The following is a 26044-nucleotide window of genomic DNA, read 5'->3' as shown; positions in this document are numbered from 1 at the left end:
TAGAGGGTACCCTGATCTGTTTTGTGCAACCAGTGTACAAAAGCAATAGAGTATGATGGTTGAAAATGCAGCTGACTGTCATTTCACATCAAAAGAAAAAAATTAACAAATATGAAACTCTGGTTAATATTCATGCTGAAGTATTGAGGGGAAGTATATAGATGTCTACTTATTTTAGAAGGCATCAAAAATAAGACTGATGGGCAGTAGGGGGTTGCATGTAGCTAAGTACTGAAATAAGCAGAATGAAGTATTAATAGTATACTATGTTCACTAAAATCCTGGCAACTGAGCGCTATGACTTTTTTAATAGTATTGAGAAAAAAAGCAAACACCTAAGTGTGTCTATGAGGATTTTTTCAGAAGAGTTTAGCATTTGGGTTGATAGGCTTGAGTTAAGGTTGTCTACTCCACACAGGTGGGCATCATTCAATTTCTTGAGGGCCTGAAAAGAACAAGCAGAGAAAGGGTGAGCTTACTCTCTTGCTTAACCTGGCACCTCCGTCTTCTGTCCTTGGGCAGAAGTGCTTCTGGTTCTCACATCCTTAGATTTGGACCAGGACTTACACCATTAGCTCTCCAGGTCCTCAGGCATTCAGATGTGGGCTGGAACTACACCACCAGCTTTCCTGGGCTCCAGTTGACAGATGAGACTTTTCAGGCACCATGACTGAGTCGATCCCTCCTAAGTCTCTCTATATCATGTTAGGTCTGTTTCTCTAGAGAACCCTACCTAATGTCCACCCTAAAACTAGATCAAATCTTGGCTCTACCACTTCACATCTGTATGAAATTATGCAAATTGCTCGGTTCTTTGGGCCTCAGTTTTCTCATCTATAAGACTGTGGTACCTTCTGTAGGGTTATTGCGAGGACTGCATAAATTAATGCATGTGAAGTGCTGAGAGACACCCTAAGTGCCAAGTAAATATCAGCAGTCATCATAATCATCTCTTTTTTTTTAAGATTTATTTATTTATGCATACAAGAGCAGGGTACAGGCCAGAGGTGCGGGGGCGGGGGGTGGTGTTGGTGGTGAGAGGATTCACCAGAGACAGAGTGGGGAACAGAACAGGAAGATCCACTGAAATATACTGCTGAGGGGAGCAGCGGGTGAGACAGGAGAAGTCTGCTTCACCATGTGGATTGCTCCCTGGCCAGCTGGGGATCAAAGTCGTGCTGCAGAGACTGTGGATTGCTTCATAGTGCGGTGCTTAACCCCTTGTGCCACTAGGGAGGTCCCATAATCATCTCTTGATGAGACCTGCATTTCCTTCCTCTCCACACTAGGAGCCACAGAACTAGGACTGGCAGATACTTGGGAGTCACTCAGTGGCCCAGGAAGAGTCTCTGTTGGACCTGGGAACAGAAGAAACTGCTAGTCAGCCTGTTTGCCTGAGTCTAAACAAGGGATCTGAAACTTCCAAAACTTGATTCCCTACCCATGCTGGGAACTTCTGCTCTGCCTCCTTGGCACCCCAGGCAGGGGGAGCAGCCCAGAGAATGATTCTGAAAGCTGCAGCAGTGCTGGGAGGTAACTAGGGTTCTACTGAACAGAGGATCTGAATTTCCACTAAGAGTTATGGGCTGCTTGGGGAGACCTTGTTGGTATGTACTTGGAGATATTATACTTGAAATATTGAGGGTGGGTTTGGAAGGGAATGGGAATGGAAGCCCAGAGACCAATTATGATCTCGCACGCTAACCCAGGATAGGCATGAAGCGGTGGTGGATAGTGTTTATGTACGGGTCTCTCCGCTTCCAGGTCTGTGAGGATTGTCTTATTCAATATTTTGTCAGCCTTTACTCCAAGCCTGACACATCAGGTTCACACTGGTTATTACACCGAATCCAGACCCTTTCATGCCACCTTACACTAAGGCTCTCAAGGACAAGAGTGATGTCAAATCCATCCAAAACTGACAGACCTAGGCGGGAGCCTCGTTAAGTTTGAGAGGATGAACAGTCCACTGCTAGAGTGAGGGCAGCAGGCCTGGCAGGGTCTGGTGCTCCTAGGGAGGATATGGGGCTGGATGCTTATTCCTTAAGCTGCCCACAGCCCCCAGGAATTACTGGAGGTGGCACCAAGGCAGAAAACAGGACATTTCTCCCCTCTGTTCTGAAAAAAGATTCAGCACCTTTGTTCATCTCACCCAAGATTTGAACCATCCAGGAAAGGCAAGAATAGAAATATAGTCTCTGGGTCAGTAAGACCCTACAACAGTCAAGGGCATAAGGAGCATCAGTTTCATAGTCTTGATGAACTTTCTCCAAGTCAAAGAAAAAGGTCCTGAGTCTGGTGGCCAGGAGGTGTTCTGAGGCAGGGTGTGAGATCAACAGGACAGAGGACAGTGAATGGGGATGATAATTAAGGTCATTTACCCATATGGGAAAGCTGCTGTGTAGTATCTAGGTTAGATTACAGAGGAGTCAGTTTTTAAGGCAACAGTCAGAGGGGCATGCAAACTTCAGGATACAGCCCCCTTAGAGAAGGAGATATAATCAAGGCTAAAAAGTAAAATCCAGAACATCTTAAATGTTGAACAACGGCCCTATCAGAAACAAACTGATTGACGAGGATATTATATCGAGGTGTCATATTCATTTCCACCATTTGGTGTCCAGATTCAAGCATTCTGGTGATGAGAGAAAGGTCCTCACATTAGTCTCCAACTTAGGACATACAGCATGCCAGTTGAATGTGCTACCACCACAGTCCAGCACTCTCTGCATCTGGCCTCAGTTTTCCCAGCCAGCATAGGCCAGGAGGCCTAGCTACTGGAGCCCCAGGCACAGCCCAACCAAATGTCACTAGAAAGGGTCATGTATCATGCAAGATTGCCAAGTACTCCCAGCAAGGCTAGAACTTCTTTCCCTTTGCAAACTTAGGGAACCTGTCTCACACCCTGATAGAAAATAAGACTGTCTAGATAGAAACTGGCACATTTGACTTGACACCCATGAGAAAACTCAAAAAAGAGTTCTATGGTCTAGATCATCACAGGTCAAGTCTAGCAATAACACCAGAGGGGTGGGCTGCCAACAAGGGGGCAGCAGCCAAAGAAAGATTAGAGGCCACAGGTAGGACGTGACCTGGAGCCTGGACAACAGGGCACAGGAAAAAAGTCAGATGAATCCTGAGGGAAAAGAGTAAAAGAAAAATGAAGGAACCTGGAGAGCACACCCAGGGCAGGCCCTGGCCTAGAAAGAATGCTAAGGCAAGAGAAGGTAGCCAAGCCTAATCTCAGGAGAAGGCTCCTGACCACAGTAGTTTGAAGTCCAGAGACTGTACTGGCAACCCGAGGGCAAGTTCCAGGAGAAGCAGTTATGGCAGGGAAGCAAGGAGAACCAGCAAGGCTGAGTGGAAGATCAGAACCAAAGCCTCATGCCCCTCCTGAGGGGGACACTGCCACACACCATATGCATTTGGGGAGAACAGAGGGCGCTATGACCCTGTGAGAACCCAAATACTCGTGCTTTGACTCAGAACCCTCACTTGGAGCACCCAGCCTGAACAGCAGCCCCCAGCCCTGAAGGAGGCTATGCACAGTGCCAGCAGCCCCGCCTCCTGTGTGAGGTCTCCACTAGAAGAAACTTTTTCCTAGGAAGAAATGCAATCTCAAGCACCAACTCAGACACCTGCCAGGTAAAGTTCCCACACTAGATTAGGCTTTACCTACACACATCTCTGATAGCCTGGGACTGTCGCATGCTCACAAAGGCAGGAACCGGGCTCTCCACAGCCCCAGCCATGGCAAAGCCCATGTCCAGTGGCCACACAGAGAATCCCCAAAAAGTCTTGATCAGGTCACAAAGATAAGCAGGACACTAGGAGTCATGTGCTTTGGACAGTTTACGGAGCCTTCCAAAGTGACTTTGATTGTTCAATCTGAGTCAGGCAGGACAGAATAGCTCCTCAAAATAACTACGGCTGGATAGCAATGACCCAGGTCATGGACTATTTCTGCTCTCTGTCTAATGAAGACCAGATGTTTAACTGCTGTGATCTAGAAACCCCTGAGGTCCCATTTTCTGAATGAGATGACTAAGCAGTGACAACACTAAGGTCTTTGGTCTCCTCAGGATTTCCAACAATTGTAATAGAGTTTAGATGGTATCTCTCTCTCTCTCTCACACACACACACACACACACACACACACACACACACCTGCATAACAAATATCCTGGGGTCTTCCTATATAGATGTGTAGAGCTACTCCTTGCCATTGAGTTCTTAGGAAAGTACATCTGGGAAGAAAGGGAGAGATGCTTAGACAAGACAAGAAGTTCACGGCCTAGTCAGGAGGCTTCAGTCACATCCACTCCTGTATCCAGAACCTGGCCAGTATGACTAGAGTCAAAACCAAGGGGTGGGGAGAATGGGACCAAGCTGGACAAACTTGGCCCTCAGTTGCCTCATCTTCTGGATTGGGAGCAAACTCAGAGGTAGGAGAAGCAAAACCAGCTTTGAAGACTGGAACCTCGCTGGGATCAGAAGAGACATGAGGAAGGGTCAGTCTCAGTTCATGTTATAGTGTGGAGACACGCCCAAGCTGCCAAAGTGTCCCACAGCCACCATTGCCCATATCTCATGGATAGCAGGAACAGAGCCCCAAGATAGAAGGTGAGCAGGTTTGAGAGGCCATACCACCCTGAATGTGCCCAACCTCATCTGAGAGGTCCTGAGGACAAGGCTCATCACCCAGCACTGAGCAGACAGGAGCTGGGATGCTCACAGCTGGGGTCCCCACATGCTACTACTGCCTGCTGCAGTGAACGCTAGGGAGAGGGAGAGAGAGAGAAAAGCCACTGGTCAAGTCCTGAGAACCACAGCAGGTTGAGGCTCCACTTTCCATTTAGATTCTAGAACAAACTAGTTCTCTCCACACTTTCCCTCATAGAGACCACACCCATTTGGGAGCTCAACTCAGAGGGGGCATCTCAGATGGCTCCTGGGTACTCTGTGGCGCCTGCCTCAGTTGTATATCATCCCCAGACAGCCACTGTGTCAGAGCTTAGGAGGCTTCTATAGAACGAGGTCAGCTGCCAGCTGCTACATAGTCCCTTCAGCATTAACACGGGGACAGAAACTGAACTATAGAAACAGAACTGAAGGGCTGATGCAAACTCTTCATTCTGGAGCCTTTCCCTATAAAATGTCTTCTCTGCCTCAGCCTTCCTGGCACTGGGCACTTCCCACCAATAATTAGACAACAGAGTCTAGTCTCTACCATTCAATAATCCTTCACCTCTGTGCCTTGCAACATTTTTTAGCTGACAGCTCTCCACAGCTTAGCAACCCATTCTTGGATTCACTAATATGTGGAACATAGGGAACCCAACTAAAGGTCAGATCAAGATAAGCTCAAAAATGAACCTTGAAAACTGACTGTAGACTGAAGCTTCCAGAAAGGGAGGAAGGGGGAGGGGAGAGAAAAAAAGAGGAAAGGAAGCACAATGGTGGGGGACTATGGGTGATTCAGTGGTGGGGGCAAAACCTGATTGGAGCATCCTAATGTTGCCTCAATTTAAAATTTTAATTTTTAAAAATTAAATAAAGATCTATTTCTTTTCTCTCCAAGCCACTCCAGCTGCCCCAACCTGACACAGCCCACCCTAATCTTGATATTCTCGCTAATGTCTCCAGGAGCCTAAAAGGAGCTAATCCTTAAAGGACAGTTCTGTTTTTATCTTTCTCTGCAGCTCAGTCTCCAGTTTAACCTGGGGCAGCACAGAACCATTCTGATGAGGACACAGATGCACTTGTATGTGAAAACAGTGCCAGAGGGTACCCCCAGTGCCCGGGCCCAGGCACCAATTTGGTGGACAGGACAGTCTAGTGTGTCTTTATTTACTGACCAGCAGCCCTCCCAGGGGTGCCACAGGCAGGTTCAGACTGCTCCTAAGGAACGAGCTGACATACCCTAGCCCCCTAGCCCTATGGTCCGGGACTCTGGGGTCAAGGCCTTGGGACCTACAGTACTTCGTAGAAGATGACGCTCCTAGGACAGCAACAGCCTCTAGCAGGAAGAGGGCCAGGGAACTGAGAGCGAGGTGGTAGATCCCAGATAGACTGTTCCCCACCCCTGGCATGCCCTCTGTTCTTAGAGGTCTGCTCTACATTGGTTGCTTCCATCAGTGCCCTGAGATGAAGTCCCTTGAGAGCAGAGACTGGGCTTCACCTCCATAGGTCAGGCACTCAGGAGTCAGGTGCCACAGCAGCTGCCTGGGAGATCCAAGGAGACCATTCCCTTCGACCATTTGACATTTGACTATTAACTCCAGGTGATAGTCTCATAGTCTGCTGGGAGGGTGACCCAGGACAGGAGAATCCAAAGACCTCTTCAGATTATACCTGACTGCTCCCAGCAGAGGCAGCAGTGGGGAGCAGAACAGCCTAAGTCCCAGGAAAAAGGAGGCTTGCCACTGGCTAGGATGATTTCTAGCATCTTCCCTGCTGCATGTGTGCCACTGAATTCATCAGAGGGAGACAAGGGTGCACAGCTAGGCCACAGCCAAGAGAACAAAGTTCTCAGGATGGGGGGTGATCCAAGAAACAAGAGGGGAGCTGGTGCCTAGACACTCAGGTACCAAGACTGGCAATTATACAAGTTCCTACATTTGTCCCATCCAGGCAAGGCCCTGGGCAGCATGCTTAAGTGTGGCAGGAGGGGAAGGTGGGCACCTCTCTTCAATGCCCAAGGCCATTCCCTCTGGAGTGGGAGACCATTGGTTCTGATGAGCACCAACACATGAACAAACAGGAGAGGGAAGATTCTATGTGGAGGAAGAAAAAAGAATGAATGAATCCCATCAGAACTAGGGAAAAAACTCACAGGAAGATAAGGATCCAGAAGACTATTCTTCTGGAGAGAAAGATACTGAGAAAGACTATTCTTCTAGCAGAGAAAGATACTGAGTAGACAGGCCTGCTGGTTGCGGTCATTGGTCATAACACCAACTCCAGAGATGTCAAGAAATCCCATTTGGAAAATGAGAAGCCAAGGAAGAAGGACAATAGTCCCTTCCCCAGACAAGTCCTCCTCCCACCCCCCCATGCATGTAACCTCAGGGTAAACAGATAAGAGGAAAAGAGAAAAGCTGTCCCAATAGGCCACAGGAGAGACACCTCAGAGCAGGGCTCTGCATACAACCAGAAAGAATGAGGAAAGGGCCCAGCATCATCCTTGACACCCCCAGGCTGCCAGGGGGTAATCCCAGGAGCCCCACCACAGCCCCTGGGGCACCAGATGCCTACCCCACCCCCTAGGATCGGTATCTGGTCTACCTGTCTCATTATTGAACAGTCATGTTCCATCAGTGAGTTTCAGGAATTCTGCCTACAGAAACCTGTCAGCCATCTTACAGACAGGCCAGGGATATAAAGATATCCAAAACAGAACTAATCACAGTGGCTAATAAGGTGAAATTTATAGTCTTCACCCCCAAGAAGGTCAAGGTGTCAGTACAAATGGGCAGCAAATCTGTTTGAGCTTCTGTTGAGCAGCCCACAAGTGTGTGTAAATGCCACAGAGCCAGAGAAACATCTGCCTAAACCCTCATCTGCTGAATGAAGACCTGAAGAGGCAAAACCAGCACACTAAGTGACATTAAGTAGGCCTGCTTCTTTATAATATATTCTTATGGCAGGATATTCAAATGCTTCCCTTTAAAGTTCTAGTTCCTTCAAAATCTAGTTTTATAGCACCCTAATTCTGCTAATTTCATTAGATGAAAATGACACTGTATTAGAAAATTAGAATATTTTTGCTTACTAGCACAAGAATTCCATGGAAAATTAGTTTTCGGTCTTAGGTTGTACTAAAGTAGACAAAATCTGATTCTCCTCCTGAGGGTGCCTTTAAGAAGTGAGATCACAGAAGAGCAAGACCACCTCGTATTTTACTAGAAGTAGAGGTAAAAGAAATGGTGAGTATGGAAGGGAGGTCCTGGAGGTCCAGCACAGTTGAGAGCAAAGCAGGGAGAAGCCAAGCATCCTGACCACCAGGCTGAGGCTAGCTGGGGCAGATTGTCACAGCTCTAGAGAGTGACCAGATTGTCACAGAAGCAGTGAAGACTCTGTCATTGCTGAGGCAGGGAGAGCAGTGCTAATCCACGGGGGACATGTTAGTCCTAGAAAGGTTACGTTGCTGCTCCAACAACTCAGGTCTAGCAGCTTTACAAAGGTTCACTCCTGGCTCAAATCTCATGAGGGTAAGGGGTTTGTGTAACTCTCTACCTAGTGTAGACCCAGGAATGTTCCATCTTCAACCCACCCGGAATGCATTGCCTTCGGGGTCACCACTACACAGGAAAAGCATGAGCAGGCACACCCACCCTCCCTGCCTTGAGCCAGAAGGGACCTTGTTTCCACTTATGTCGGTGAAAGTTAGTCATGTGACCCAAGATACATGGGGATTGGGAGACAGACAAGGCATTCAGGTGGTCATTGAACAGTGACTGACAGCAAGATGCACAAGTTCCTGTCACAGCCACTGTTCGTTATGCTTAGAAAAGAAAAAACATCACCACTCTGATGGCTGAAGTGCTTTGATAAGAGAACAACCCACAGTCCCCAGGGCCAGGAGGGATGGCAAAGGTGGTCTCATACATGTTGAGTTTCAACCGTTCCCTCTAGTACTAGAGATGCCAGTAAAGAAGGGTCTTCAAGGACCAGCAAATTTCAGAACCACCTTGATCCAATACACCTTGGATCAAAAAGCAGATCTCTCCCTTGGACACTAAGACAAGTTGCCATCAGGGCAAAGCCTATAGAGCATCTCACTGTACAATGCCTACTTCACCTTTTAGGAGTATCTGTTTGTCCACAATCTCCATGACCAAAATTACCATGGTTCAAAAACACGATCACTTGACAATGGAGTCAGAAGCACCAGCCTCTGTGCCCTTGGATGCACTCAGAGCTCCGACATGAGCCACAGCGTAAGAGTCTATGAGACCCTTCTCCAGGACCTGGCCTGGCTCAAGCCTCAGCAGCAAGCTCTTCATAGACAGGAAGTCTGCACTCCTATGCAGCCTCACTCATCTGGGGGGCAGAGCTTACCATTCATGGCTACAGCCACTGCCCTGAGGTGCCACAGCATGCCTTTGTTCTGCATTTAGAGGGTGTTCACCAGCACAGTCATCTGAAGTTCTCTGTCTACTTCAAATTGCTGGTCTCCCTAGGATCGCCCCCTTGGGAACCTCTCCATGAGAACTGAATATAAATGCAAAAAGAGCTGAAGAGCTCTTGAATGAAGAGAAGCAGTTGGAAATCAACCAGTTCCTCATCACCAGCTTCCTGCTGATGAATAGTAAGTCTAAGCGAACTCACTGTTGGAGCAGAGGGATAGCCAGGTGAGATAAGTACTGTGCACCCAAGAGGGTAGGCAAAGATGAATGTCCTATTGGGCTCCCAAAACCTGGTCTTTGTTACCTTACCTTCCTCTCATTGGACTGACCAGGTGTTTGTTTTAAGAACCATAAAACCGGGCCTCCCTGGTGGGGCTGTGGGTTGAGCAGAGCGCTGTGAAGCTGGCCGCAGTCTCTGCAGCGTGGGTTTGATTCCCGGCCGGCCAGGGAAATTCCCACATGGCGCAGCAGACTTCTCATGTCTCGCCTGCTGCTCCCCTCAGCAGTGTACTTTGGTCCTTCTGCCTGTTCTGCTCCCTGCTCTGTCTCTGGTGAATTCTCTCACCCTCCCGCGCCTCTGTCCTTTACCCCAGTGCTTGTACAAATAAATAAATCTTTAAAAAAAAAAAAAACATAAAACCCTCACCCAGCCAATACTCTGCTTCCCACTACCTTGCCCTGGTGATCAACTGCAGGACTCCTGCTGCTCTTATGTGGGGAGTGTGGCTCAGGGCAGGGCACAGCTGTTGCCCCTCTCCTGTTGGGTAATCCACTCTTATTGCGTGGCCCATGCACACACACAAAAAAAAGTTCCTTGCTTGAATCTTTAATAGGATTTCTCTCTATAGTCCTTTTGTCATGTCAATAAAGACAAACAAGAACCCTAGCAAAAGGGTGAAACATCCAGAAGTTCTGGGGAGTGGCAACTTCTACAGGTGTACTAAATCATCTGTAGAGGATGCTGAGGCCAGTATTGTCTCTAAGCATAGTACCCCAGATCCAGGCATGGACTGCCAGTTTGTGTGAAGACTGTTGTTAAATAGAAGTAAAGATACTGGGCCTTGTGTCATGCAACATAACAACACTTAATTTCTTAGTGAAATGAGACTGCATGATTGAAGGATTGGACTGCTGCCACCCTAATCCAGCAGGATCATATCATTAGTGATATATTCTGATATGATGGACCATGGAATATTAATACTTATAATAGTTTCAAGTTCAGTGTTTGTAGCATTTAGATGCAAACTCTAGATTCCAGCATATTACAAAGAACAGAGGGACAATCTAGACAACACTAAAAAAAAAAAAAAAAAAAAAAATCAGTAACCAGACCAATCTAGAAGTAAGGACCATGTAGAGCAACTCATCAGGTCTCTAAAAGACCAGACTTTCAAAAGGGACTGTGCTATATTGAAGTTGAACAGAACCAGACAACGCATGGTGCTGATTGAAACTGGTTTGGATTATAAAGGACATTTGGGGAAAATCTGAAATGTGAATTAAATGAATTCTTTCTGACATGAAAGGAGATCAATGACAGAAACAAGTTATGAGAGTATACACTGTTTGATCTCATTTCATATGTAGAGAAGATCTGGAAGGATAAGGACTAACTCATTACAGTGAAGAGCTCTGGCGCAAGAATGACATATTTGCTTGTATACTTTCTATATTAGTATGCTACTTCTATAATAAAATGATTGAAGTTGTTGTAAGTACCGAAGTATGGTGTATCTCATTTGACTTGAGCCAGGAAACTTGACATTAAGTTCTCAAATGATTTTGTGAGGTTGGACTCTTGTGGCTGTATGAACATGAACTTAACTTGGCTCTCTGAGGGTAGTATTAGAGTCATCCACTAAAAGACATCCCCCCAAAGCAGGCCGACATGGACACTAGCCTACCACGATGGGCAAATGCCTGTAGGATGTGTGAAGGTGTTGAAGCCAGCCTTTTTGAAAGCTTGAGTATGTTTAGGCATTTAAAAAGGTGTAAACTATATCAAGTGCTTTGTGGCAGAATGATTCTCTTAGTGCTACAGAGTATCAGACTTAGTTTCCAGGCACCACCCCCCACCCCCGCCCCGCCAAAAGTCATGGGTGCATATGACTTGAGAAATAAGAATGCAAAAAACAAAGACATTTACTGAATTCAGTGGCATTTTAAAATTATACCATGACTAAGTAGGTTTTATTCTAGGAAAAAGGAACTCAAATTCAGAAGAATTTGAAGTGTTTTACCATATTAACATAGCAAAAAGAAAAATCGAAAGCTTTTTCTCCAGCAGAAGATAGCTTATTTGTTTAAGATTTAATAAACTTACCAAGCCATGACCTTAACAATAAAGGTTTCTAGGATTTAAGAAAAAAATGTTGTACTAAATAAGATTCTGAATAAATGAATACTCCATGGTCTTGGAAAATGAGATTTTGTTTTTCTCCAAGTTAGTTCATGAGTGAAACAATCCCAAAATCCTGCTTCATTTAAACTTACTCTGATGTCTATGTGGAGAAAAATAACCACAAATAAGCAAGTTACTGCAAAGTCTAGGGACTCATCCTAGAAATGGGTGCTATAGTGAGAGGTAATGTGGTATTTGCATGAAAGCAGACCCAAGAGCAAGGACTATCTGATAGAGGGGGTCCCACACATCAATGGTAAAGAGCAAGCTTGTCTAAATAGGGTGCAAAATTAGGTCTCTCTACAGAATAACCAAATACTATATGACTCAATGCTTTTAATCTTATAAAAGCTATGGCTAAAGAGATTTCTAAATGTTTTTCAGGGAGATTTTTTTCAGTAAGAGAACCTAGAAGAAAATACTAATTACGTGATCTGGGGATAAGAAACCAGTTATAAGAACCCTAACTGCATAAACTATAGGCAAAAGTTTGAGTTCCATCAAAGTTAAGTTTCTGTTCAATGGAAGACACTGTGAACAAAGTTGTCAGGCAACAGATTGAAATGCAATATAAAACCAATGAAGAAAAATACTGGATGGTCTCACTCATAGCAGGAATTTAGAAAACCTAAATAAGGGACCAGGAAAAAGACTAATTGCAATGAAGTAAAAATCAAAATCAACAAGCAACCATAGACCAGAGACACACTACAGTGGGGGGCGGGGGGAGGAGAAGAGGGATTAGGATCAGAAAAAGGGGGTGGGAATTGTATGAGGAATATAACCAAAATGAAAATGCATACATTATGCAAAAATGAAAAATGATGTAAGAATTACATAAAATAAAATAATTCATAAAAAAATGAGGGACTATTATCTTTGAATAAGGAGTCCCCTAAAATAAGACAGATGGAACCCCAAAAGAAAAGGCAAAGGCAAAGACACCCAAAGTGTTATCACAAGAAAATGTTCAAGCTCAGAAATGCAAAGAAATACTGAGATCCCTTCAGGCTCAGTAAGCTGACAAGCGCTAGAAAGCTGGATTTTATACAGTTTGATAGGGATGCAATGATATAAGAATTTTCATGCATCGCCATGGGAGTATGTACTGGGACAGCCATTCTGGAGAAGCACCTGGTATCACTTAGTTGAATTAGGCAATTCTGTTCCTAGGGGTGAAACCCCAAATGTCCTACAGGTAGATGTGGCACACATATAAGGGTGCTCTTCTGTAGTGTTTGTGGTGACAGATGGAGACAGTTGGGTGTCTATTCCTGGAAGAGCAGCTCAAAAGAGTTTGGTGGTCACAAGCCATGGAGGGTCATGTAACAGGTAGACTAGAGGTACATACAGCATGATCCAGTAAGACCCGGACAGGAAAATTGGTAACTAGTTAATATCTGCACATGGGATAGCTTATAGTAAAGAAAGAAAACATTCAGATACCTCACAAATGACACTGTTTTTTAGAGATGATAAGGGAGGGAGAAGAATGAATGTAGAGTATGGGAATAGAAAAATCCCTGTGTAGTCCAATGTTGCTTGTGTACCATAAGCTCATGGGCATCATTGGTTAACTGTCTCCACTGGAGGTTCTAAAATTATAAAAAGATACCATCTTGATTGAGTCTTTGGACTTCTGAAGAGCCATGATATTAACAGGGATGTGAGGCTAAATCTATAAATTTGTTTTTCCTCTTTCTTGTACTAAGATTCCTAGAGCCCTTGCCTTGCTTTGTAGTCTGTCCAAGTTCTTCTGCCTAAACAATGTTTCTCAGTATGGACACCCTGAGTGAACACGCTTCCTGCATGCATATTATCTAGTAGCCACAAGCTGCTATTCTCTGGACATATCCCTGAGTTATTCTAATTTTCTTTAGTATCACAGTTGCCAAAAAAAAAAAATCCTTCTTTAAGCTCTTGGTTTCCTTTTCCTTCTTTATGTCAACTTAACCAAAATCTGTTCTCCCCAATAGCTTAAGATTCCAGTACCTGTGGAGTTCAAAGGGAGCTCACCTGCTTATCTGATGGGAAGTTAGGCATCCACCTTAACCCAAGGGCACAGGAACTAGAAAGCAGAAATTGGGGAGCATTAGAAAACAGGTATAAAAGCCTGAGATGTCCCTCAAGGACGGTTGAAACAGTCTTTTTATGAACTTTTTTAGGCTACCTGCAATGTCCAAGAAGAATGCTAGAGATTCCAGGCTCAAAAATTCTGTTCTTTAATGGGGCTGTTTTTTTGTGGGGTTTTTTTTGCCTCTTAGAACTAAAGCCCTTAGTACCATTAAGACTATCCGGCTGGATGCCATGCTCTTCTAGGGCTGATGTGCTGACCACGTTGTCAATCACTGTGGCCACAGGCCCACTCATGCTGCCATTTGCCATTGAGTTTCAGGTACTTCCCCCATTTCAAGCAGATTTAGTAGATCCCATAGATGCCACCTTGGTCTTTTTATCTTGACCTCTGTTTTTTTTTTATTTTGACCTCTTTTTTAGGGGTATTCTGAAGCAGAAGTTTCTAGCCGTCCTCTGCATTATCCTTCACATGTTGGCTCAGGTGTGATAAAGCACATCCATTCTGTGTTCCCTGCTATCTCAGAATCTGTCTTGACCCAGCAGCAGAGAATCCTCATACTCAGGAAAAGTATCCAGAATTAGAATGCCCATAGATTCAGAACTAAACCTTAGATTAAGAAGGGCTCTGTATATACCTGTGCATGGGTTACCATCAGTAAGATCAAGAAGCCCTGTTCTTGGCCATTAACTGGGCCTTGTTGTAGCTTAGAACCCATACTAGGGCTTATCTGAACCAACCACACCTCCTGGTTTTTTCAGTGTGAGTCCCTTCTGAGGCCAATGCTAGTTTCTCTTCTAGCAGTCTTCATGCCTTGTCTCTAGGAGGAGCTAAAGCTAGATCTTTGGCTTCTCACTTTCTCTCAGAGATAGCATAATCCAGACCATGGCCAGAATCCCACTGTTTGCCTCTGCCTCAATTTCCATATAGTGAGATCTGTCACAAAGAAGCCTAAATCTGGCTCACCTGTGGGAGGCTTTTCAATACTTCCATATTAAGTGAAGCACCATGACCTAGTTGACAGCTTTATTTAAGCACAAATCCTCACCTGCCAACAACACTGGAGGCCCCGGCCACCTGCTATGGAAAATCGAAGTCAAATCATGAGCTACCTGGACTTTACTGGTAGTCACAGATGCTATTCTGCTAGGGACAGATTCTATTTATATGATTTCCTTGCTCCATGAACCAAGGAAACTAAGGCCAAGTGTGAGCTTAGAGAAAAACCAGTTGAGATCAGAATCTGAACATATCATATGATCTCTGACCTCCAGGCCTAGGTCCCTACTGGACCTGTGAATGGAATTAAATGAAAGGGAAGACCTGGGCAGGTGGAGGGTATGCCGGTACTTAGAGAGGCATGAAAGCCAAAGAGCAGAAAAGACCCAGGCAAGCAGGTCAGGTGACATGGCAGCAAGTTTAGTTGTATCTTCCCGTTGGAAATGAGAATTCCAGATACCATATGCAACCACATTTCTGGACAAAGTTCTGTTCTTTATACATCCAAAAAAGTGTAAGTGGAGTCTCAGATGCCAAGAAAAAGTCCACATAAAGCCCCATATTCTAATTTTAAAAGGCAAAAATTAAGGATAAAGAATTCTAAAACATCTAGAGAAAGTTCATATACAAGGGGGGGCTATAAGACTGAATTCTCAACAGGCCACAAGGAAATAGCATGATATATTTAAAATACAAAAAAAAAAAATTTTTTTTTTCAGTCAAGAATACTCTACCCTGCAAGAGCATATTATCTCTCTTTCTCCCTGGGATTCCCCCTCTTCTTATTTCCCTTTGTAAATAAGCCTTTCAATTAACTTTTCTGTGTGTACCTGCAGTTGGCCTTGTTCTGAGTTTTTTTAAGAGTATGGGTGAGGACTCTCACACACTCCCCTTTTGGGGTTGCCCTGTAACAAGAACAGCAGGTCTTGTTCTTAAAGACTTCAAGCCGATCCCAGGGGTGAGATGTCAAGAAGATACATTGATAGGTTCCCTAGTCCTTCCAGTCTATCTGAAGTCACATGACCTAGTGGCCATGAATCTGGTGGAGATACTCATACATTTAGTTCTGGAAGAAGGCCACAATCACAGCAAGTGAAAATGGCAAGTGAGCAAATGTGGATAAAATGGTTCTAGAACAAAGGATCTGACAAAATACTAGCACCCAATATGTAGATTCCATGACCAGGACAAAGAAAGCATGCCAACCTGACCAAGAAGGATTACAGCTGGACTGACCCAGGCAAAGTTAAGCATCTAACTTTGTCTCTACTTTGGAGGTGACAGATTATAGGATCTAGGATGGGGCAGTCCAGAGGTCAGCCTAAGTGAAGAAGATACCGAGAACTTGCAGCATCTCTGCAGCCACTTAAACACAGAAAGTAAAGAAGAAACAGAAGGGCATGTGGCCCAAAGGTGCTGCAGGCCAAGGAGAAGAGCCTGGTCAGATGAGCCTTAATCAAGAAGGCAGAAATGCCATCAAATAACTAGGGCTTAAGATCTTTTAGCAAACTTCTAGTATATAATGCACAATTATAGTCACCAAAAAATAACTGAGATGGTGAGTGTGGCAAGTTTATTGTGGTAATCATTTTACAATGTGTATCAAACCATGCTTTACACTTTATATACAGTTTTGTCAATTATTTGTGAAAAAACTTCTAGGAGAATAGTTACCTTCATATCATATAAATGCAAGTCTACAGGAATCCCTAATAAAAGCAGAGGGAAAGAACTGAGGAAAAGGAGGTATTTTAGCCCCTGACACTGTCTAGAGTTGTATATTTAACTGGGTACCATGAGCCATGGGTCCAACTTCCCACTGCCAAATATTCAATAGAATTCCAGGCCTGCTCCTAAGAGAGACAGTGTCTACAAAAATAGAAGCTCTGAAAACTTCATACTATTATCTCCTGAAACCAGCCCTCCTTGTATAGTTGATGGAAGAGGAAGAGGAACCAACCCCCAAAACATGATCTCCCAAAGGTAGATTAAAAAAATGTATATGACTTCCAGTTTGGGGAAATTCCAAGTGAAGCTGCCACTATGTCTAACAAGTTAAAAGATGAAGAGTTCCAAAAAAAAAAAAAAAAGGCAATTTTTCTTGGATCCACAAGAAAGGAAAGGACATAGTACAAAGTGGTGCCCAAGATTGGACTGAGGGGAAAATACAGGGAATTGCAGCTCACCAAAGCAGAGACTCAGGAGCAGAAACCACCATGGGAACCAAAGTTAAGGTAGGATAACCTGAGCCATAGTTGGTGAGTTGCTGGAGATTGTTGAACAACTTAGAGTTAAACTCCAGGGGGATTCCAGTCCCAGGGATGGCCCACAGAAGTGAGAGATTTACCTCTGGGTGTTTGACCAGGTTCCCTTTATAAATACAGGAGGAAAAACTCCCTCTGGCTTCTGGCAGTGAGAGGGATAAAGGAACCATTTTGAAATAAGCCAGAGCATTCTGTTCTTTTTTTTTTTTTAAATAAATTTTATTTTTATAGTCCCCATACAATTGCAATCTCCTTATTTTGACCCCAATCCCTCCCCTCCCCGCCCCCCACCCCCATAGAGTGTCTCTGGTTCATAGTTTTTTGTTGATTTTGATTTTCACTTTCTTATAGTTATTCATTTTTCTGGTCCCTTATTTAAGTTTTCTAGATTCCTGCTATGAGTGAGACCATCCGGTATTTATCTTTTTCTTTCTGGCTTATTTCGCTGAGCATGATCCCTTCCAGCACCATCCACGTTGCTGCAAACTGCATGTGTTTATCTTTTTTGATTGCTGAGTAATATTCCATGGTGTATATGTACCACATCTTCTTGATCCAGTCATTTATTTTTGGGCATTTGGGTTGTTTCCAAAGCTTAGCTATTGTAAACAGTGCTGCTATAAACATAGGGGTGCAGGTCAGAGCATTCTGTTCTTACCAAGGCCTGCCCTCAGGGGAAACTAGTTAACTAAGTCCTAACCTTCTGGGATATCATCAGAGCCTAAATAACTTGGGCTCACTAATTCCAAACCACTCTTGCTATCCTCTACCATCAATGGAGAGGGAGGAGGAATGCTCTTTTTTAAAAAAAGATTTATTTATTTATGCATACAAGAACTGGGATACATGCCAGAGATGTGGAAGGTGAGAGGATTCACCAGAGACAGAGTGGGGAGCAGAACAGGCAGATTGACTGAAAGCACTGTTGAGGGGAGCAGTGGGCCAGGCAGGAGAGATCTGCTGCGCCATGTGGAAATCTCCCTGGCCGGGGATCGAACTCATGCTGCAGTGGCTGGGAATAGCTTCATAGGTTGTGTCTTAACCCCTTGTGCCACCAGGGAGGCCCCAAGGGAGGGAGAATTCTTAAAACACTCATAAAGTTCATAGTCCAGAGGTAGAGGCTCACTAGGACTAGAAAGTTTCCTTTCTCCTCTTCCAACATTACCACATTACTAAAGACCTATTTACAGCAACTTTTTTGCCTAGTACTCCATGCCTGGCAATCAAAAAATTACAAGTTATCCCAGAATGTGTTTAAAGACAAAGCAGACATCAGAACCAGACATGGCAGGAATGTAGGAATTATCAGACTATAGGAATTTAAGACAATTTTAATTAATATGCTAAGTAAGGGCCCTAATGGATAAAATAGAAAACATATAAGAACTGATGGGTAATCTATCAGAGATGAAAACCCAGAACTGAAAAAAAAATTCTAGAGACAAGAGGTAAAAGACACTAACAAGTAAAGAATTCCTTTGATATACTAGTTAGTAGATTGGAAAGGGTTGAGGAAAGAATACGAGGTAGATGTAGCAATGGAATCCTCAAACCAAAAAGCAAAGAGAATAGATGAAGGGAGAGGGAGGAACAGACAGATAAATGGGGAGGAAGGTGTAACAAATGTATAATGGGAATGCAAAAAAAAAATTTGAAACTTACTGAAAATGTCCCCAACTTAAAGTCAAATACCAAATCACAGAGCTAGGAAGTTCAGATGACACCATGCAGAATAAATGCCAAAGAATATAACTTATTATCATTTTTAATTTACAGAATATCAAAGAAAGAAAATACTTAAAGAAACTGGGAGGAGGGTCAGTGAGAAACTCATTACCTATAGAGGAATAAAGATATTAATTACATCCAAATTTGGGGAAAAAAGAATTACATCCCATTTTTCAAATTTTGCAAGCAAGAAGAAATAATGAAATTTGAAATGTTAAGGGCGTGGGGGGAAATGCCAACCTAAAATTTTGTACTCTGTGAAATCATCCTTCAGAAGTAGATAAAGAGATTCTCAAAAATTGAATTTGCTGCCAGTAGCCTTCCTTTCAATAAATGTTAGAAGTTTTTTCAAGAGAAGGAAAATAAGGTCAGAAACACCGATATACATGAAGATCAAAGGAAGAATAAATAAAGGCAGAATTTTTTTTATCCACAGTTGATCTAACAGATGGCAGTTTGTTCAGAATAGCAGCTATGTATTCAATTAAGTATGCTTATACATGCTTCCACATAAGTAAAATAACAGTAATGATACAAGACATGGGAGGAATTAAGGTTATTTTGTTCTAAAGATGCTCACTACCCATAAAGTAGCATAGCATTATTTGAAAGTAGACTTAGATTATTTGTAAATGTATATTGTAAACTCTAGACCAATCATTTTAAAAAGTGAGAGTATAATGGATATGTGAAGAATATAGAATCAAAATTCCAAGACCACAGACATATAGGTAACAAAAGAGTGCAAGACAAAAATAGTAACAAAGTAAGGGCAACAAATTGAAAATAGTAACAAATGTGTTAGATCAATTCAGTTATATCAATTACATTGACTGTCAATAGTCTAAGTAAGTCAATGATCTAAGTGTACCAATTAAGACATTGTCTGAGTCAATCAAAACACATCACCTATTTGTTGTCTATAAGAAACATTGAAAATGGATTAAAAATGAATAGAGAGAGATACCATGGTAACTCCAGTGAAGAGAATGCAGGAAGAGTTATATCCATTTCAGACAGAACTGACTTGAAAGCTATGAAAGTTATCAGAGATAATGAAGGGGCATTATATAATAATAAAGGAGTCGATTGTCCAAGAAGACATTTCTTATGCACACATACATTAACATTGTCAAACCGCACGAGGCAAAAAATGGGTAGATATGCAAGGAAGAAATAGATGAATCCACTATTACAGCTGGAGACACAAACACCCCTCTCACAAGTAGACAAATTCAACACTCAGAAAGTCAGTAAGCTCATTGCTGAGCACAAATCAGCTAGACATAAACATCTATATCAACAGCAGCAGCCCATAGATTTTCCCAGGTTCATATGAAACATTCAGCAAGAGACCACATTCTTTTTTTTTTTAAAGATTTATGTATGTATGTATGTATGTATGTATGTATGTATGTATACAAGAGCTGGGGTACAGGCCAGAGATGTGGGGGGTGAGAGGACTCACCAGAGACAGATCAGAACAGGCAGACTGACAAAAAGCACTGCTGAGGGGAGCAGTGGGAGCAACAGGAGAGGTCTGCCGCACCATGTGAGTTTCTCTCTGGCCGGCCAGGGATCAAACTCATGCTGCAGAGGCCATGGACTGCCTCATAGTGTGGTGCCCAACCACCTTGTACCACCAGGGAGGCCCAAGAGACCACATTCTTGGCAATAAGACATACCTTAACTGTGAGTAGAAGTCTTACAGTGTCTGTTCTAGAACCACAATGGAATTAAGTTAAAGTCAACAACAGACACATAGTAGCAAGATCCTGAAAAACTTGGAATTAAACACACTTCTGAATAACATGAATCAAAGAGAAGTTTTGAACTAGATGAAAAAGAAAACTTAAGATGTATAATATAGTGAGAGAAGTACTTAAAGGGAACTTATAGCAGTGAATGCATGTTAAAGAACTAAAATCTTAAATTTCCACCTTAGGAAACAAGGGCAAATTGAATCCAAGATAAGCAAAAGAAAAATTAGAGCAGAAATTAATGAAAATGAAAACAGGAAATCAATTGGGGGTGAGCAAGGAATGCAATGAAACCAAAAGCCAGTTTCTTTGAAAAGATCAATATAATTGATAAACTTCTACCCAGGCTAACTAAGTGAAGACACAAATTAAGCTTCTACCCAGGTTAACAAGACACAAATGACTAAGATGCGAAATGGAAGCAGGAATATCACTACAGATACCAAACATTTACGAAAATATTAAACCTCTACAGTCCCTTTAGAGCATAGAAGCAGAGCAACTATTTCCTAACTCATTCTGTAAGGCCAGCATTATTCCTCTAACACCAAAACCAGATATACCTTCCCTGTGCCACCTCCATCAAAGAGCTGCCTGTGACCAGACTGCTGAATTTTCAGATCCAGTCCATGTTGGAGGTATACTCAGGGGGGCAGAGCATTTGACTGCAGATCGGGTCCAAGTTCAGAGACGGTATCTAGAATTAAGGTTGTTTTTAACTTATCTAGTTGCTAAGGTGCAGCCAGGTAGAGGAGGGACCCTGACTCAGTAGACAGTCAGAAGTTTCCATCTGGCCAAGAAGCAGACTTGGCAAGACTTTAGAACTCATACCACATCTTTTTATACATGGCTGGCTCACACGAAAAAATTATGTAACTCTTGGTTTCTTCCATTTAAGTCCCCTCCAAGAATCAGTCCCAGCTCCTCTCCTACCAACCTCTTATTCTGGCCTCCTAGGAAGGACACTCTTAAGGTAAGATTCCCGAATTTCTTTCTAAGTGGAAGCAACCCAGTTCTTCCTAACCCAACTCTGCTTCTGTCCTCTAGCGTGTCCTGAAGCCCTTAGTTTTGAGAAACAAGAATGCAGGAAAGAAGTTTAGTTCCAGCTAACCCTTTGAGAAGTTCTGAAATCCTTTTGGGGTTCCTGGCAGAGACAAGCCACCAGTCCTTTTAGTCTCTTCCAAATTCAGACTCTTTCCTGACAGTCTAGAAGGTCTGAAACACCATCCTTGAGAACACCTGAAGGCAGGCAGATCCAGGCTCAGTCAGGAGTGCCTTTGCACATACACCCCGTGTTACTTTCTGGGACTGTGTGTCATCTGGTCCAAGAAAGTAAAGCCAAGTAATTTGCAGAACAACTCCCACGGATAAGAATGAAACAGACAGGTCCCCTGACCTGAGCCACGTCTTTAGTGCACCATTCCCTGTAACTGTGAGCCCCGTTATAGGTTTGAGTTATGCTGAAATACATTTGGGTTATAGGTTGAAAGATACTGCAGTGTTATGGTTAAGTGGTGCCTCTCACATTCACATTTTGAATGTTCTGAACTACCTTGTACCTCAATATGAGGTATTTAGAGATTGGGGTCTTTATATAGGTAATCGACTTAAGATGATGTCTTGAGGGTGGGCCCTAATCCAATAAGACTGGTGCCTATAACAGGAACATCCCATGCCAAGATGAAGGCCGAGATTAAAGGTAAGGCAAACTGCAAGGTGCCAGCAAGCCACCTGAGGCAAAGTCAGAAGCAGGGAACAGATTCCCACAGCGCTCAGAGGGCACTAACTTGCTGATATTTGACCTCAGACTTCTAGCCTCCAGAACTAAGACACTGAACTTAACTGAGTCATTCATTTGTGGTACTTTATTGTGGCAGCAACAGCAAGCTAATATTGGTAGGAAGAGGCCCCAAAAGGAGAGATGATCCCTGCCTTACTGAGCCAGAGGAAGGTCTTGACAAACAGTAAAAGCCCTCCTTACACTGACTCTTCTTAGCCAGAGCACCCAGACTCCTGGGTATGGATAGTGGAAAAGTGAGGCACTAAGTTTGAGTTTTCTAACAGACCAGATGTCAAGAATCCATGCTTGAATGGGGCCTGGATGCTAAGAATACAAACTCCATATACAAAGGCCAAAGATATGGTCTTCTCAGGACCCAGGAGAGGAGCAGAGACCCTGTACTCAGCCAAGTAAGGAACAGAGCACAAGTCCTAGTTCTGATGCATCTGGCTATGGATGCGATTGCTCTTTTCTCCAAGAATCTGAGCTGGAGGTCCAGGGAGAATGAACTAGTCTTAGCAGGCCAGAAAAGGAACTCCTATGTATGTAACAACAGGACAGAGCAAGAGCTGGGGCATGAGCCGCAGTGATGCCCAGAATTGCCCACTAAAGTCACCAGAAAGGTAGAAAGTGGAAAGATGAAGAAGACAGTGCTATCAGGTCTTTGGCCTCCATATGTAGCCTTAGGTCCTAGCATGATCCAGGCCTTAATACTAAGGACTGGCAGTGCCAGAGCATAAAAGCCCAAGCTCAGCAGAACTTGTCTGCCTGGGGTCTCCATAATGGCAGTTGGCTTCAAGAAGACTCTCCAGCTGCTGAATCCAGGAATTCTCCAGTCTGCTAGGTTGAGGAAGGCCTTTTCTGCCCAGTTAGTCTTCAGAACTGAAACAACCTTCAGAAGAGAAACCATAAAGAAAGTAAGAGTGTAAAAGAGTCTATCCTATTTATAAGGATACTACCAGACTGTAATAAGGGGCTAGCGTCATCCATGACTGAGCTTTTAGTCTCCAGAACAGCCAAGACCTGGCATATGCCTGGAAATAAAGCTGGGCATCCTTCAACAGATGTGCGGATAAAGAAACTGGAATGTACACTCAGTGGAATACTACCAAGTCATGAAAAAGATGGAATAGTGGCATTTAAGACAAAAGTGGATGGGGATCCAGTTGATTATGTTAAGTGATGGTTGCCAAAGGGAACACGATGGGGAGGGAAGAGGGGTATGAGCGTGGGTGGCTTGGTGGGGGTGGGGGTAAGTAGCACATGTGCACATATGGAAGATCAAAAATGTAACTCCAAAAATTAAAAAAAAATTTAAAGCTGGGCATCATGCCTCATGGCCAATGGCATTCAAGCCCGCTGTCCCTTCTGATTCCAGATGTATGGGCACATCCTGACTCTTACCCTAATTTTGATCCTGTCAAAACTCCAGATCCAGTGTTCACTTGGCAGCATATATACCAAAACTCTAGGTCCAAAGGTAAAGATCAGATCAGAAACAAGATCTCACTGCAGAACTAGACCCTGTGAACAGCAAGGCGCTTATAAGCTGCCTTGACTATAGGCAGTTATCACACTATAATGCTCATAGTATACAGGACAAGCTATCCTAGGTAGAAGGGCAAGAAAATAGGTCTTAGACCAAGAAAGGCCTCCGAAGATAAGCTTCAGAGAGAATTAGGACAAGGAATCAGAATGTGATCAGAAAGACTATCAGAATCTGTCTTTTATAGCTGGGGAGGTGGGGGAGGGGTGGACAATGACACTAGCCAACATGGGAAATCAGAGATAGGCCCCAGGGGACTTTGCAGAGAGTAACTGCTGGATGGCATCAGATCCAGTCATGAGTTATAGCAAGAGCCAGCATGGCATATACCTGCACCCTAAGTCCAATAGGTGCCCAGGATGGACATCCCTGGTATAATCAAAGGCTTAAGCTACCTGTACATCTTGAGGCTTACTCTAGTCACTGAGCCTCCTGACCAGTCAGTATTAGCCAACTAAAAAGCCAAACCCAGACAACCAAAAAGCCAAACCCCAGCATGGCTCAGCATCAGGGAGGCTACAGCTAAGCCACTCATCTAATTCATGAAAAGCAATCAAGGATGACACCATGGATAATGCTACCAATTCCCCCAACACCACCAAGACTGTCAGTGTAACTAGTAGAAGTAGCAACAGGGACTGGGAGATTCACTTGACCAATAAATGAACCATCTATCAGCCAGGAAAGGTCCTAACATAACCCAAGCCACATGCCCTGTGCTTGCCCAGCAGTAGAGCAGCAGCTACAACTCACCAGCCAGGATTTCTAGCTGTTGTCATACCCATGGGTCTGGGGCTGTACTCCCTAGTGTGGGAAGTGGGTCCTTTACCTCCCACAGTCCTACCAAAGGTAGGTTTAGACTGCAGGGCCAAGAGTGTGGTCCAGAACTGAGTGCACATGAGAAGCCTAGAGATCAGGGACACAGACAGAAGCAGCATCTCCTTCTGGGTAGTATCCTGACTCTAACAGGAGAAAGCAGACAACGACCTACAGAGGGGGATATAGCCCTAGAAGAGAGGATGTTGGGGAGCAAGACTCTACAACCAGTACCTGAGAACAGAGACCCCGGGACTTGAAGACATATTTGGGGACGCTCAGCTGGTCAAAGCAGGGACAGGCAGACTATGTGAAGACACAAAGTTAGTGGTCACTGGTTGGTCAGACAAACCCAAGAGATCAGTGAAAGAGCAGCATCCATTGTCTGCCCATGGTCTGCCATGGTCTGCCATGCCCTCACAAGGAAGTTGTTCCTCATACATCAAGATACACAAACTTGATGAAAAGCTTGTATGAACACAGGACACACCCCATGAAAGACCAGAGCGCTCTCTTGGCTCAGGTTCTTGGCCAAACCCCAAGAACCTCTGGTCCTGTGGACTCTAAGCTCCCTCCTCACCCACCTGCCTTGGGAAGATGACACTCCCTCTGGGCTCTTGCCTTCCTGTTCCCAGGTGGTGGCCACTACAGGAAACTCAAAATAAAAAAAATTAAAATAACCAAAATAAAAAAAATTAAAATAACCTGCACTCAGCCAATTTGCTCCAGTTCAAACTGGCTACATAGCTTACATCTGAAGTGGGGGCAAATTCAGTAGCTCTTAAGTAGGAAGATATCCAGCTGAGCATCCTAGAGGAATTGAAAGGTGAGTAGAGCTTCCTCCTTTTAGTTTTCCTGCTCAGACATCCTAGCTCAGCTCTTGCTTCTAAGTGGCATGTAGTCTGAAATCACAAAACTGTTAGACTTTAAGGGAAAAAATTGAAGGGGGACAACTGTATATATGCCGTAGTGACTCAATCCAAACCAGCATTTTCCAGTTTCCCAAACAAGGGTCCTGCAAAATTGGCATCAAAGTCACAGCAGGATACCCTGCTTAAAAGCTAACCAAACCAAGGAGCAGTGCTTAAAAAGTCACCTCAACTCAATGACATGTAAATTCTCACCCCAGAGCAGGGCGAAACCAGTGAGCAGGATTTAGTTTTAGATCTATTTCTTTAGACCTGAGTAGTCAAGAAAAAACCTGGTTTCCTTGTCTTTTATTGCAGGTTATGATGTGACTAAGTCATGATGTGACTAAGAGCTCTCTCTTCCAGCAAATATGGGAAAATCATTGTTTTTTGATGAGAACTAAGTTTCAGGGTTCCATGTCAGCTGCAGTATCACAAAGAAGGTCACTAGGTCAGGCAGGTATTGGGGCCACGCGACTTAACTAGAGTACACACCAACTTTGGGTAAGTAATCTTTGCACTTGGTTTCTTCAATTGTAAAAGTAATACACAATTATCTTCAGCATCCCTAGGGTGTTCTAAAGATTCGCTGAATTAACACATGTCTGAGACACTTCTCTGCCTCAGTTTTCA

This window comes from Talpa europaea (genome assembly GCF_964194135.1).
Source record: "Talpa europaea genome assembly, chromosome: 10".
Taxonomy (NCBI): domain Eukaryota; kingdom Metazoa; phylum Chordata; class Mammalia; order Eulipotyphla; family Talpidae; genus Talpa; species Talpa europaea.
Note: the sequence above shows the minus strand (reverse complement) of the source record.